The following is a 13,611-nucleotide window of genomic DNA, read 5'->3' on the forward strand; positions in this document are numbered from 1 at the left end:
GTCTACTACTAGATAAAAAGTGAAAACAGACACATACGCACATCTGTTAACCTTAGTGAGCTAAAAATTATATATATATATATCTGACAATTTTACATACATGATGAAAATTTAATAAATGATGGTACAAGTGTTGTAAAATGAGACATTGTTCTTTATTTTAATTGAGTATGCTAGTCTCTTCCTACAGAATATACATACAATCACAATATACCAAAGTCAGTGTAATTGTATCAACTTACCAATAATAATTCATCGATAACTTCTGCAAGCTTCAAGTATCACAATCAGTTTGTTACTGACATACACAACTGTAAGGTAATGGAAATAATTCAAATAACAGCACAATTGATAAAATGATATGGATTGGTGATCACTAACAACAATCGCTTAGCAACTGTTGCCATGACCGTTACTAAGAAAATATTTCCAGGTCACAATAAATTTCAGGGTTGAAACTGGGTCAGGCCACATTTTGTCGGGGTGAACCAGGTCTGACCCACTTATATGGCTTGACATTGTGGAAGTGTACGTATGTGTTGATTTGCCAGCCATGCCCACTTATTGGGATTGTGCTTTATCGTCTGTAGTAGGCATACATGGAACCACATCTATTTATCAGTAAGGTGTGTTGGTATGCACAAGGCCATGTCCGTTGCTGCCTGTATGCTTACGTGGAGCCACACTCACTAATCCACTGATAAAATGTATTTCTGCGTCATACTCTAATCCACCCTTGCTGCAGTCCAGTTTCATACTTAACCATGCCTAGTTATAGGGAATGCATGGGAATGTCTGTAGATATACCTGGAGCCACACTCATTTTCAGAAAGGTCTGTTGAAGTCTGCAGGCATGCACTAAGCCACACCTACCTGTGTTTTATCATCTGTACACTTACGTGACCACTAACCAATCGTGAATTAACTTACCTACCCTAGCTAGTGGAGCACCCAAACTATTGCTCTTGATGTACACCTTGGTTTAAAACCGGATAAGATCTGGGTCAGTTCAGATCAGTGGGTCGTCCAGGTCAGCAGTAGTGACCCAGTTTCAACTCTGATACAGCTGTATGTATATACACACTTACTATGATACAACCTAAATAGGTAGCTAAACGGATTATCAAATATACGTTGCTGCCTAAAAACCACTCTTACAAACTCTCCAAATTAAGGACACAATAGAAAAATAGGCCAGTCTTTCCTCTACAGTTTTATCTCAAAATTCTGGGTACCAAAGTGTCCACAATAGAAACATTCCACTGTAGCTATGTAGCAAAAAGGAGGCATATAAATACTAGTTGGTTAGCCAATCCGTATCATTGATATGATGTACACCTACTGCAAATAGACATTCAAAATGTCATGTTCACTTTATCACTTAGTCGCTCACAAATTATTGTGACACAATACATCTTACAAAATGTGGGGGACTCACCGCTACTGTTGTTTCTTTGAGCATGAATTTCACTCCCATTGCCCTAGCCACTCACAGCACCCAGCTAAACCAGGTATAAATTGTACCAGAACATAGCTGGGGGGAAAAGCAGTCATTCACTGGCTGGTGCTGTCTTACCTAAATAAATAAAATAAAGTGGTGTTAAAAATTACTTCACAGAAATGTATTTACAAGTGTCTAAATATTAACAGAGATAGAAAATGCAGTGGACACAGTAGGAAAACATTTAATAGTTTAGTTCACAAAGCACGTATGTAAGACCAGATCATATCATGCATGAATGGCTTTTAACACATTTTACAATCCAGTCAGTGGTGAAAAATATGACAAATGGACACATAACTCGATGTAAATGTGTGTAGGGTTCTATCCATACTACACATGCATGGGAGCCAAGTGTTTGAACAGAACAAAACATTGGATGTCCACTACGTACACGGAGTCGATCAACATTTTCAGTTCTAATACACACACAGACACTGACACACTGACACTGACACACACACTGACACTGACACACACACACACTGACACACCCACACACGCACGTACCCACCCACACTGCAATTCTTTACAGAAGTACATATGTGTGATTACAAAATAGTTTTGTTCAACTACAATTCAATACTATAGATTGTATGTATATACTACAGTATAGCATTATAAAATGACTGCTTGCAGCATATTTTACAATGTCTGTAATGGTGATTGTGCTGTCTACTCCCTTTTAAAGTTGCTAAGCAGTTGCTACGGACACTGTCAGACAAGCATTCTAGTGTATGCGTCTACACATATAAACATGACCCTGCTCCCCAGCAAACACTGTACAGAGGGAAACTTTGGCAGGGAAAAACTTTGGTGTATTTGGTGATTTGCTACAGCGTTTAACCTGCAAATTACTCGCAGCACCTCAGATTAGCATCTTTATAGCTAAACATATTGAGCTTAAATTTGCCAAACTTTATTTCGCTAAATGTAATTTAGCTTGCTATTTGCCTGAGTTTACCCCTGCCAAAGTTTTCCTCTATACAGTATGACTCATCAAGGTATATAACACATCACATGCATGCAACTATTGACATAACTCACTTAAGAATTTTGGTGCTTGATGCAATCATAGATCCATCATGTCCAACGCATGGTAGCAGTTGTTTCTGTATGTCAAATCATTGCATAATACAAAATGGATAAAAAAACTAAATTGCATAATACAAAAAGGATAAAGCTAAATTAGACGGAGTTCAAACTTACATAGCTAGCACCTCTGACACGCCTACTCAAAATAGGGACAAAACTCCTGATTTTTTATTAACTGGGTGGCTATGTTAGGAAAATAGCTTTTTAATATTGAAACATACACAGTAAGAATTATACAACTGGCCAACAGTTATACACACTGACATACATACGTTAAATAGCTATATCTAATAACAGAAACACTGATTTTCACAGTCATACTTACAGGGGCCGCAAGGCACAAACATTGATATGTGTACACCGATTCGCTTGAAACACTGCTTTGCTCCTTGGGGTGCTTATGGGCTTCTGGTACTTGCTAAGTACCGTCGCAAAGCTGCATCTGTTATTACATTTTTAAGATAGTACACACCCATACAATTATCCAAAAACACACTAAAGCCACAATCATAATCTTAAGCCAGTACTCCTCGCATTGTCACAGTAAGTACACCGTAGTGTCGTCTGGTTTTTATATCACACACACACACACACACACACACACACACACACACACACACACACACACACACACACACACACACACACACACACACACACACACACACACACACACACACACACACACACACACACACACACACACACACACACACACACACACACACACACACACACACACACACACACACACACACACACACACACACACACACACACACACACACACACACACACACACACACACACACACACACACACACACACACACACACACACATGCATGCACATACCACTACACAGATGTTCTGTGACCTTCTCACATCCACTGTATCTCATCTTTTTAACATCTTAATAAGTTTAGTAGTATACTGTTTAGGAATACAGGAATGTGAAGTTTACATACATACTATATGTAGCTACGAATGTTTATTTCAATACATTGCTGTTATATGTACTTGATATTTCTATGCTGGCCTGATCGCACTTAAAGTGTTCCTGGGACCCTCTAAGATGATATCCTTGGGAAAGTTTTCTTTAAAGAGGTAGCATAGAGTCTGGTTGTTAAACACATACTATGTAAGCGAATACTCATTTCTTATAGTTGATCAGACAAACATGATCATGAACACGAGGTGCAGCTATACAAAAGAAGAAATGCCAGAGGTTTGTCATCGGTGCAAGGCTATGTGGCTACATGGCCAATAATAACATAGATTTCACTAAGTGAAACTGTCTTTTGCAACATGGAATTTATGCACTACAGAAAAAGATTTGCACAGGAACTGGACTCTAAATACATTGGTACATGTGGTATATACCGATATCCGATATTTAATGTCTATTTCTGATACACATTTTCTAATAAACCAATAGTAAATATTCAACTGATACTTTAAAGGTATATCCTTTTGGAGAATTGAACCTAGGGCAAATGAGAGTAATCCAGAATCTTACCACTTGCCTACCAAGTCACTTGTACACACCAGGTGCTTTTAATAGTACTTATAGTACTCAAGTGAAGTATCTGCAATTGACCAATACCGATACTCGTAATATCGGTACCGATATCAATATAATATCGGTATCGGTACAGCCCTACTATTCAAGTAGGCAGTTCATAAAAACTGATGACTTTGTCAATCATATTTATGCACTTGGGTAATGAGACGACAAAAAAATCTGTAGCCAATCAGAACACACTATGACATAAAAGAAAAAAACATGGTATCAATGGTGACAGTTCACAAAGAGCTAATAAAATGATAGGAAAGCTGTTCATTAGTATAATAAGTGTAACATATCTGTGTGGTGTGATTTTAGCCAATGGGAACAGTTTAGGATGCGGCTTGGCATTTCGGTTGTTGGAGGTAGTGTAAACACAAGCCAGATGTTCTGCCAACAATCACAGGGATTAGCGTCATATTTGTGTCTGTTAACATGTGATGAAAATGTGACCATGCACAATACTCCCCCTAAGGGTAGTGTTTATACTATTGGACAAGGGAGACCCACTAGACCTATACGTAGTGTACACAGGGAAACCTGTTAGAACTACTGGAACATCTCTATATTGGACCAAGAGTCTTTGACCCATTTTTACTACAATAAAAAATTACTATTGTCTCCTTAAGTTGGGAGATAGGTGTCTATTATTCTATTACTACTGTATCTTATAGTCGAAATAGAACACACATACACTCATTGCTTCAGGTGCTCTTATAGTAGACACACAATTCAAACTCACCCTCCACAAATACAGCCAATCAGAATGGTTGATACACCAACCACAATCACTATGTGATAAGCTGGCAAATAGAGCTGCATATCCTAGCAATAAGCAACATTACACACCACGTACAAGTTGTACAATATACTCACTATAGCATATTTCTGAATGCTAGCATATTTCTGAATGCTACCATGTTCATAGCATCAATCTTGAATATACTTAAATGTGACACACACAGAATCTGTTGATGGCTTCATTGTTGTCTGGTGGAAACAACAAATGGTCTGTTACAGTTTAATGGTAAAATCCTTGCTACCAATTTAATTAAGTGTTTGAGGCTTGACAAATTAATGTTAACAAATGTAAAGAACTATTGCTAACTTGGTTATCTACAGTATGTACCGCTCAAATGCAATGTTGTCTCGCATGAGAGCAAAGCAATTAAATAACATACTAATTAAAGAGTGTGGCACCCATTTTGTTCACAACTATTCCTCCTGTTTTGTTTGGAATAAACACTTGCAAATGAAATGGGTGCCACACCCTTTAATTAGCAAGTATTTAATTGCGCTCGCATTTGTATGAGACAATGTTGCATTTAAGTGGTACTGTTGGACACAGAGATGACCACTATAAAGAGGTGGCCTTACTAAGAGGTGGCCACTAAGTGAGCTCGTACCATATTTGGTATTCAAGTGAAAACTGTGAACATAAACTGAAACTTAAAAGGAACATAACATGAAGCAATCTATTTGGCTGAAATAACAATCATATCCTGTTCAAATTAGGCAGTTCATAAAAACTATTGACTGTCAATCATATTTATGCAATTCTCATGGGTAATGGGATAACAAAAAATCTGTAGCCAATCATAACACCCCATGACATAAAAGGAAAAAAAACATAATATCCATGGTGACAGTCCATAAAGAGCCAATGAAATGAGAAGAAAGTTGTTTACTGGTATAACAAGTGTAACATGTCTGTGTGGTGTAATTTTAGCCAATGGGAACAGTTTAGGATGTGGCTTGGCATTTCGGTTGTTGGAGGTAGTGTAAACACAAGCCAGATGTTCTGACAACAATCACAGGGATTAACGCCATATTTGTGTCAGTTAACATGTGATGAAATGTACAATACATCCCCTAAGCGTAGTGTTTACACTATCGGACAAGGGAGACCCACTAGACCTACTGTACACAGGGAGACCAGTTAGAACTACTTGAACATCTCTATATTGGACCAAGAATGTTTGACCCATTTTTACTGCAACAAAGAAGTTGTTCTCCTTCTGAGGTATACACAAATGAAGCCTAACCATGTTGGGACTGCTTTATTATGATTATGATTACGATTGATTAAAGTACTGGGTAAAGGCAGAGCCTGTATACCAGAAGGCCTAAGATATTTATATCAACTTCACAAAGTATGTTTGAAAAGTAGGTGAAAGAAGAAAAAATCCATTACTGGACCTGGGCAGCTTGTCTTATTATGGAAGTGTTTTCTATTTGTGTCTTTAATTTGGAAGTTTAGGTGTCCACTATTCTATTACACTGTATCTTATAGTCACACATACACTCATTGATTCAGCTGCTCTTATAGTAGACACACAGTTCAAACTCACCCTCCACAAATACAGCCAATCAGAATGGTTGACACACCAACCATAATCACTATGTGATAAGCTGGCAAATAGCGCTGTACTGCTTATCCTAGCAATAGGCAACATCACACACCACATAAAAGTTGCACATTGTGATACAATATACTCACTATCACTGGATGTCATGTTCACAGTATCAATCTTGAATACTCTAATGCGACACACACACAGAGCATAAATCCAACTTGTTATTAATTCTTTTGATGGCTTCATTGTTGCCTGGCAGAAAAAAGAGGTTGTACCATATTTGGTATTCAAGTGAAAACTGTGAACATAAACTGAAACTCAAAAGGAACACAACATGAAGCAATCTATTTGGCTGAAATAACAATCACGTCCTGTCCAAATTAAGCAGTTCATAAAAACTACTGACTGTCAATCATATTTATGCATGGGTCAACAAAAAACCTGTAGCCAATCAGAACACCCAATGCCATAAAAATAACAACATAGTATCCATGGTAACAGTCCACAAAGGGCCAATGAAATGAGAGGAAGTTGTTTACTAGTATAACAAAGAGTGTAAAATATCTGTGTGGTGCGATCTACCCAAAGGGAAGAGTCTAGGATGTGGCTTGGCATTTCGGTTGTTGGAGGTAGTGTAAACACAAGCCAGATGTTCTGATAACAAATACAGGGATTAGCATCATGTTTGTGTCTGTTAATGTATGACGAAAATGTAACCATGCACAATACACCCCCTAATGGTAGTGTTAACACTATCGGACAAGGGAGACCCACTAGACCCATACGTACTGTACACAGAGAGGTCACTGGAACATCTCTACATTGGACCAAGAGTGCTTGACCCATTTCTACTACAACAAAGAACTAAATTTGGGAGTTTGTTAAGATAGGTGTCCACTATTCTATTACACTGTATCTTATAGTCAGAATAGAACACACATACACTCATTACTTCAGGTTCCATTAGGGTGCTCTTATAGTAGACACACAATTCAAACTCACCCCATCCATAAATACAGCCAATCAGAATGGATGCCACACTACTCATAATCACTGTGTGATAAGCTGGCAACTGACATCAAGTAGTGCTGTATATCCTAGCAACAGGTAAATATTATACACTGCATACAAGTTGTACATACAATATTACTTAGTTGTATAATTAAGTTGTACATTTGATACAACACACTGGTAAATTGTGGCTTGGGCTGTCCATGAAAACATAACACATTGAATTTATTTTACAACTAATTATCTAAAGTGAAAATTTTTCTGATTTACATAAGAGGTATAGCAAGCAGGTCTGACAACAAATCGCAGTGAGGTTGACTGCTCTATTAGAGTATCTTGATCATGTAAATCTGACCATTTTTTTTTTCTGAGCACTCCTAATACAGTGTACACAGAATGTTCTTGAATAGATCAATGAAGTGTATAGTATGTACACGTTGAGCTGGAGCATTTAACAACGTATGGATATAAATTCGGTTCATTTTTAGCACAGCTTGACCTGCTAAAAATATCCCAAAATCCTCTAAGGTGCACTTTTATGGCTTCTCCAATAATACATTTTGCTTGTCACGTTTTTTTGAGCGTGATATGATTGGTAATTTTAATGGCGCCGTATCTAATATGAAATAGTATGAATTAAGCAAATTTTGTACCATGCTTTTATGAAAAAGTGAACAATTTTTTTGCATAGCCGCTCTACTAAAAGGCTTTGGGCATACAAAAGTGGAGGTCCAGGTTTGAACCTTGAACAATTCTATTCAATCTTCTTAATGACTTTTCTATTAGAGTATCTTGAATTTACGTGTTTAAAATGTTTGGTTTTTACTTTATACTCCTTTCTCAGGGCAGTAGTCAGACTTTTACCTGGGTACTGTAGGTTCTTTTAGAAGAAAAGGTGGACCTTTTTGCATGGTATGATGCAGGATTACATCAGGCATCAGGGTGTGCAAAGCATGCTGAAACTACAGTTCAGTCAGTAAAAAATAATACAATTTGTAGCAGATTCAAGCTCAAGGCCAGCTATCTCGATGATATCTAGCAAAAGTATCTCTACTGCTACTGTAGTTATACCGTCTGTGTCTAAATGTATTGGAATGTCACAGTGAATATGGATGGGAAAACCTGAGCACTCTCTCAGCAGGGGCAGTGGAGCAGTCTAAAGACAATGGAATTAATTTTACACATTACATGGAGTTGAAGCATGGATGTTATTCATAGTGCTCTGGGGAGCTTACCCCCAAAACTTTGTTTCATATGCTGTATTCTAATTTCATTATGCTTTGTAAATAAACTTAGTAGTTACATACAGCTTTTAAATGAAAATGTAAATGCTTTAGTAGAGTGATTGTTCTATTAGAGTGGTTGACTGCCCTATTAGAGTATCTTGCGTTACATTTCTATAATGTAAAGTCCCTGTGCAAAGACTTTATATACTAATCCACTGGCTACTGACCTACGTATTAAGGTTGTTTCTTAGTTCTTCGCCTGAAAGTGACCTACTTAGGTAGGTACCACTACAATTTACTAAATAAGTAGCTAGATGAAGTATTCCAAGTATCTTATTCAGTGCTTTATAGAAAGGCAACCTTTACAAACAGGTGGTACTAAGAGACGTTTTATTGTATATCTCGAAATAGATTAGTGTACTAGACTTGTATTGTGACTATTGTGGCTGACATGAAATTCCAATCACAACCAGTCACACAATTGTTTACTACGTAACACTTACAGCATTTCCTATTCAACTCATGACAGTTATCCCTACAACTGTGTAAACACAAAGCATTTTCAACAAAGTACTAAAGGCTAGCTCACTTGGCCTACACTACGTTACCTGTTGTATACATACATCAGTACTACAATAAGAGATCAGCCAAGTTTGTAAGACAAATCAATTTTGTAAGCTTGCTATTAAATTTGTACAGCAAATTTGCTTGATCAAAATGTCACCGACCCCTCTAGTTCATAATTTCTGAATTCCCTTTTGTTCTCAACATTATCTACTCAGGCTCATTTTTAGAGACGTGTTGGACACTCCACTATTGTTAACTCTTGGCCATGGATTACCAAAGTTTCAGCCTACACACTTTACTACAGTGGCATTATAGTATTTGAAAACTTGTACAGTAACTAAACAGAAAATAAACTACAGTTATAGTTGCTCACAGCCATAACTTTTGTTTGCATTAGTCAGCTAAAAATGTTTACCATCAATTGGCAAATCAACCAAGATACAGGGAAACTGTATCAATCTCTTTGTGGACTGTCACCATGGATACTATGTTTATATTTTTATGGCATTTTCCCACTGAACTGTGCTGTAATACAGTGAAGCCTGTCTAATCAGGTCACTGCATAAAGAGGTCACCTGTCTAAACTGGCCATTATAAAAATCCCCACATGTGCCAACTGTGTACAAAGTGACCTGTTTAATGCAGCCACCTCCGTAATGAGGTCAGAAAATTTGTCCCTATGATGACCGGAATAGACAGGTTTCACTGTATAATTTTAATAACCCTGTATTTACTGTGTATACATGAATGAAGGCATTTTACATTAATAAACTACAACAATCTTGTTTCGTTACTGCATCATAAACAAACATACGTGACACACATACAGCTACAGAAACAAAACAAAAGTATGTATCCATACTTTCCATGAGCAGTTGAATAAGATGGAGTATAGGTTTAGACTTGTTTCCCCACTTGATTAAAAATTGCGTACCTTTCCTTTTGTGTGTAGCATGCATAATTTCACCTAGAGTTTTTAAAAGTATGGTTATACAAACTATAAACAGGTTTAGCTAAGATGGTAAACAGATTTTAACTTCCCAGAATGCTATAATTAGTCACCACTGGTCAAAAATTTTTAAAAACCATAAAATACTAGAAGTCAACTATATGGCTACACCAATGGCTTCACACCATCATCAAGCATTTGTACACATCAACACCACTTAACAACCTCAGAATAGTTAGCTTGACAACAAAGCTGTTAATCCTTAGTACTCTCTACCTAGTCAATGACTGTTCTAAGGGATACAAGTGTCTGGATTATGTAGGTGTCCTCAAGTGTCCACATTAACAGGTTACACACATTACATAGTGTGAAATGTCATTATTTAACCAAATGTTATCATAGTGTGATAATCGCCATGACAACTGACGATGAATGTTTACAATTCCCTTGAGGTGTGTATAATATGATTAGTGATGTGACAGCTGTCACCTCTCAGTGTGACCAAGTGACTATTCAATTAAGGCCACATTCTTAATAGAACACACCACTGAAAACCGTATTAACTGGACACCTGTATATAATGGACATTTTTGGACCTGGAATATTTGGATCAGTTGCAATAAACAGATTGTCCTATTGTACAAGGAAAAAAAGATCTCTGGGACCAAAATGTTTGGAAACTATTGGTTGGTCCCGAACCTGGACATTTAAGGACACCTGTATAATCTAGACACTTAGAAAGGAACATGATGACATGAAGTAATCTCATTGGATAAAATAACAATCCTTTCATGTTCAAATAACATCAACTAGGCAGTCTTTAAAAACTACTGACAATCATAATTATGTAATTCTTGTGGGCTATAGGACAAAAAAACCCAATCAGAACATACCATAAGATAGAAAAGGAAAAACATGGTATCCATAGTGACAGTTTACAAAGAGCCAATGGAATTAGTGAAAAGTTGTTTACTAGTATAACAAAGAGTGTGTGGTGTGTGATCTAGCCAATGGGAACAGTTTAGGATGTGGATTGGAGTTTCAGTTGTTGGAGGTAGTGTAAACACAAACCACTATCATGTGTGTCCTGACATATTATCACACCTATAACAATGTTCCCTTGGGATTAGGGTCATTTTTGTGGTTGTGAACATATGACAAAATGTGAACATGTACAACATGCCCTAAGGGTAGCTACACTATCAGATGAGGAGAGACCACTAGAACTATGTATCCTATAGGGACTCCTTGAGACCATGGAGTGTTTGGCCCAATCTGGCTTCAATAAATAGAGTTAACGGCTAATGGATGGAGAGTTTGCTATGTGGTCTCGTAAGGTACATCATTCAACAAGGCCTAATGTTGGCACATTCAAATCAGGAGACGAGCATATTGAAATATCATTGTTAATTGATGCTGATCATTATTGGAACCTCATTGGGGATCATATCATTTGAGGTGATGGCCCAACAACTGTGTAATCCAAGCATTTGGTTATCTCCTTTCAGGACCCATTCCTGTTTGTCAAACGTCCCTTGCTAAATTTTGTGTAAATTCCTCTGGCATCATCCCTAGGACAATAGGTATTAATAGGTCTCCATATGTTTATTGAGTTTTCCCAAGAGATGGTAAACCTCTGGTGTGGCTTTCTTTGTCCAATTCTTAAAAAAAGATCAACCAAGGTGTTTGCCAGAGCAGGTATATCTATAAGTCAATCTTGTGTGCTACTAAGTGATACCACGTTAGCATTCAAGACATGGGAAGATGAGGTGAGTTTCTGGAGTACAGAGACAACTGAAGGTCACATGAACCTTACTCTATAATATGAGAAAGGACACAGTAAAGTTTGCCTGGAAACTAAGCTAGTTTCCAATAATTATGCCATTACTGAAAGAAGGACCAGATCATTGGCACGTAGGCTCAAACAAACACCTGGAAACATTATAGCTGAACAAAACAAATGAGAATTTGTTGAGCAGGTACCTACTTCTGTTCTCCTTTTATATTATGAACTCTTGGTATTAGTGGAAAATATTCAATATTATGTGGTTCATAAGGCTTCTTCAATAACTCCCTTTATGACTACAGCTGTTGCCAGTCTGAATGCTTCAATGGTTGGACCACCACAACAGAATGACATTCGTGCCATTATGTTATGCTTTCATTGTCATGCGATTGGTCTATGTCAACTGACATCGAAAAAGCATTTCTGCATGTGCAACTGTACTGGATGAAGTTGCAGAGATTGTACTAGGTTTCTATGGTTGTCAAACCCAAAAGATTGAGAAAGTGATTTTCAGGCATATCATTTCAATCTGTTTATACAACCTATGTTTTGTGCTTTGTCCCTAATGTGAAGCCTTTATTGTCAAGGTCAGGTCTATTATCACCTAAACAAGTCAAGTTAGCATCTATATGTCAACAGCAAAATTTTAGCAAGGAAATTATCAACCTTACTTCAAAATCAGCAACCATCTGCCTTAGGTTTGTCAGCTACAGTGTACGTTTGTTTCAAGACAACAGCAGTTTTATTTGTTATGGCAGCAGAACCCACAATACTCCAGCCGCTGAGCTAATAAAGTTTCCCACCTGCTATCTCAACATCATCCATTTACCACTCTCATAGTTCAAGATAGTCATGCCAAAACAATATTATGCTGGAATAAACAGCACTATCACTGCTATAAGACAAACCTGTTGGATATCTGCAGTAAGACACTCCATTAAGAAGGTTGTTGTGTCATTTGCAGGAAGCATTCGGGAGCACCCTACAGGAGCCAGATCCCCCACCATTACAAGGGTAAATGATCATGATCATGAATCTCCATCCTTTACAAATACTGGAGGTGATTTCACTGGAGCTTTGTATGCGAAGGGTAATGGAAGGGAGAATAAGGTATACATTTGCCTCTTCACTTGTGCTGTGACAATGGCTGTATATTTAGAAGTAGGGGTGGATTCAAGTTTTCTCCAGGCATTCAGGAGATTTGTTAGTTGCAATATCACTCTACCTTGTACCATGATATGTATCTGATAATGCCTCAACATATCAGAGCTTAAGAAACTGCTCAGATCTATATCTGTTAAGGAGGCCTTATGCAGACAAGGTGTACTTTGGCAGTTCAAAAATTCCCACCTTGGTATGGAGGCTTTTGGGAATGCCTTATCGGCCTCACAAAAGCTACAATCAAGAAGGTTTAGGGACGGGCATTTGGTCAGCCTCCCCACCCTACAGACTATATGGCAGTAGAGATAGAGGCTCATCTTAATAATTGGCCTCTAACTTATGTATCATCAGAGATTGGCAATCTGGATCCACTCACTCTGGCACACTAGAGC

The 13,611-nt window shown here is 37.6% G+C and overlaps 1 long non-coding RNA gene across 6 annotated transcripts in view; it reads right to left on the bottom strand.

Annotated features, from left to right (window-relative positions):
- Positions 1–13,611, bottom strand: part of LOC136266202 (uncharacterized) — a 14,128-nt gene continuing 517 nt past the window's right edge. Inside the window, exons 2-12 of one of the 6 annotated variants that reach the window (XR_010705939.1) lie at positions 7,472–7,616; positions 6,663–6,771; positions 6,514–6,601; positions 5,039–5,152; positions 4,905–4,987; positions 3,451–3,528; positions 2,922–3,038; positions 2,549–2,613; positions 1,439–1,576; positions 243–311; positions 1–184 (exon numbers count right to left, since the gene is read on the bottom strand). This is a non-coding gene — a long non-coding RNA (uncharacterized lncRNA). The remainder of the gene's footprint in view (positions 185–242; positions 312–1,438; positions 1,577–2,548; positions 2,614–2,921; positions 3,039–3,450; positions 3,529–4,904; positions 4,988–5,038; positions 5,153–6,513; positions 6,602–6,662; positions 6,772–7,471; positions 7,617–13,611) is intronic. The other 5 variants (XR_010705942.1, XR_010705940.1, XR_010705938.1 and 2 more) reach the window with 5 other exon arrangements.

This window comes from Dysidea avara, chromosome 9, assembly GCF_963678975.1.
Source record: "Dysidea avara chromosome 9, odDysAvar1.4, whole genome shotgun sequence".
Lineage (NCBI taxonomy): Eukaryota > Metazoa > Porifera > Demospongiae > Dictyoceratida > Dysideidae > Dysidea > Dysidea avara.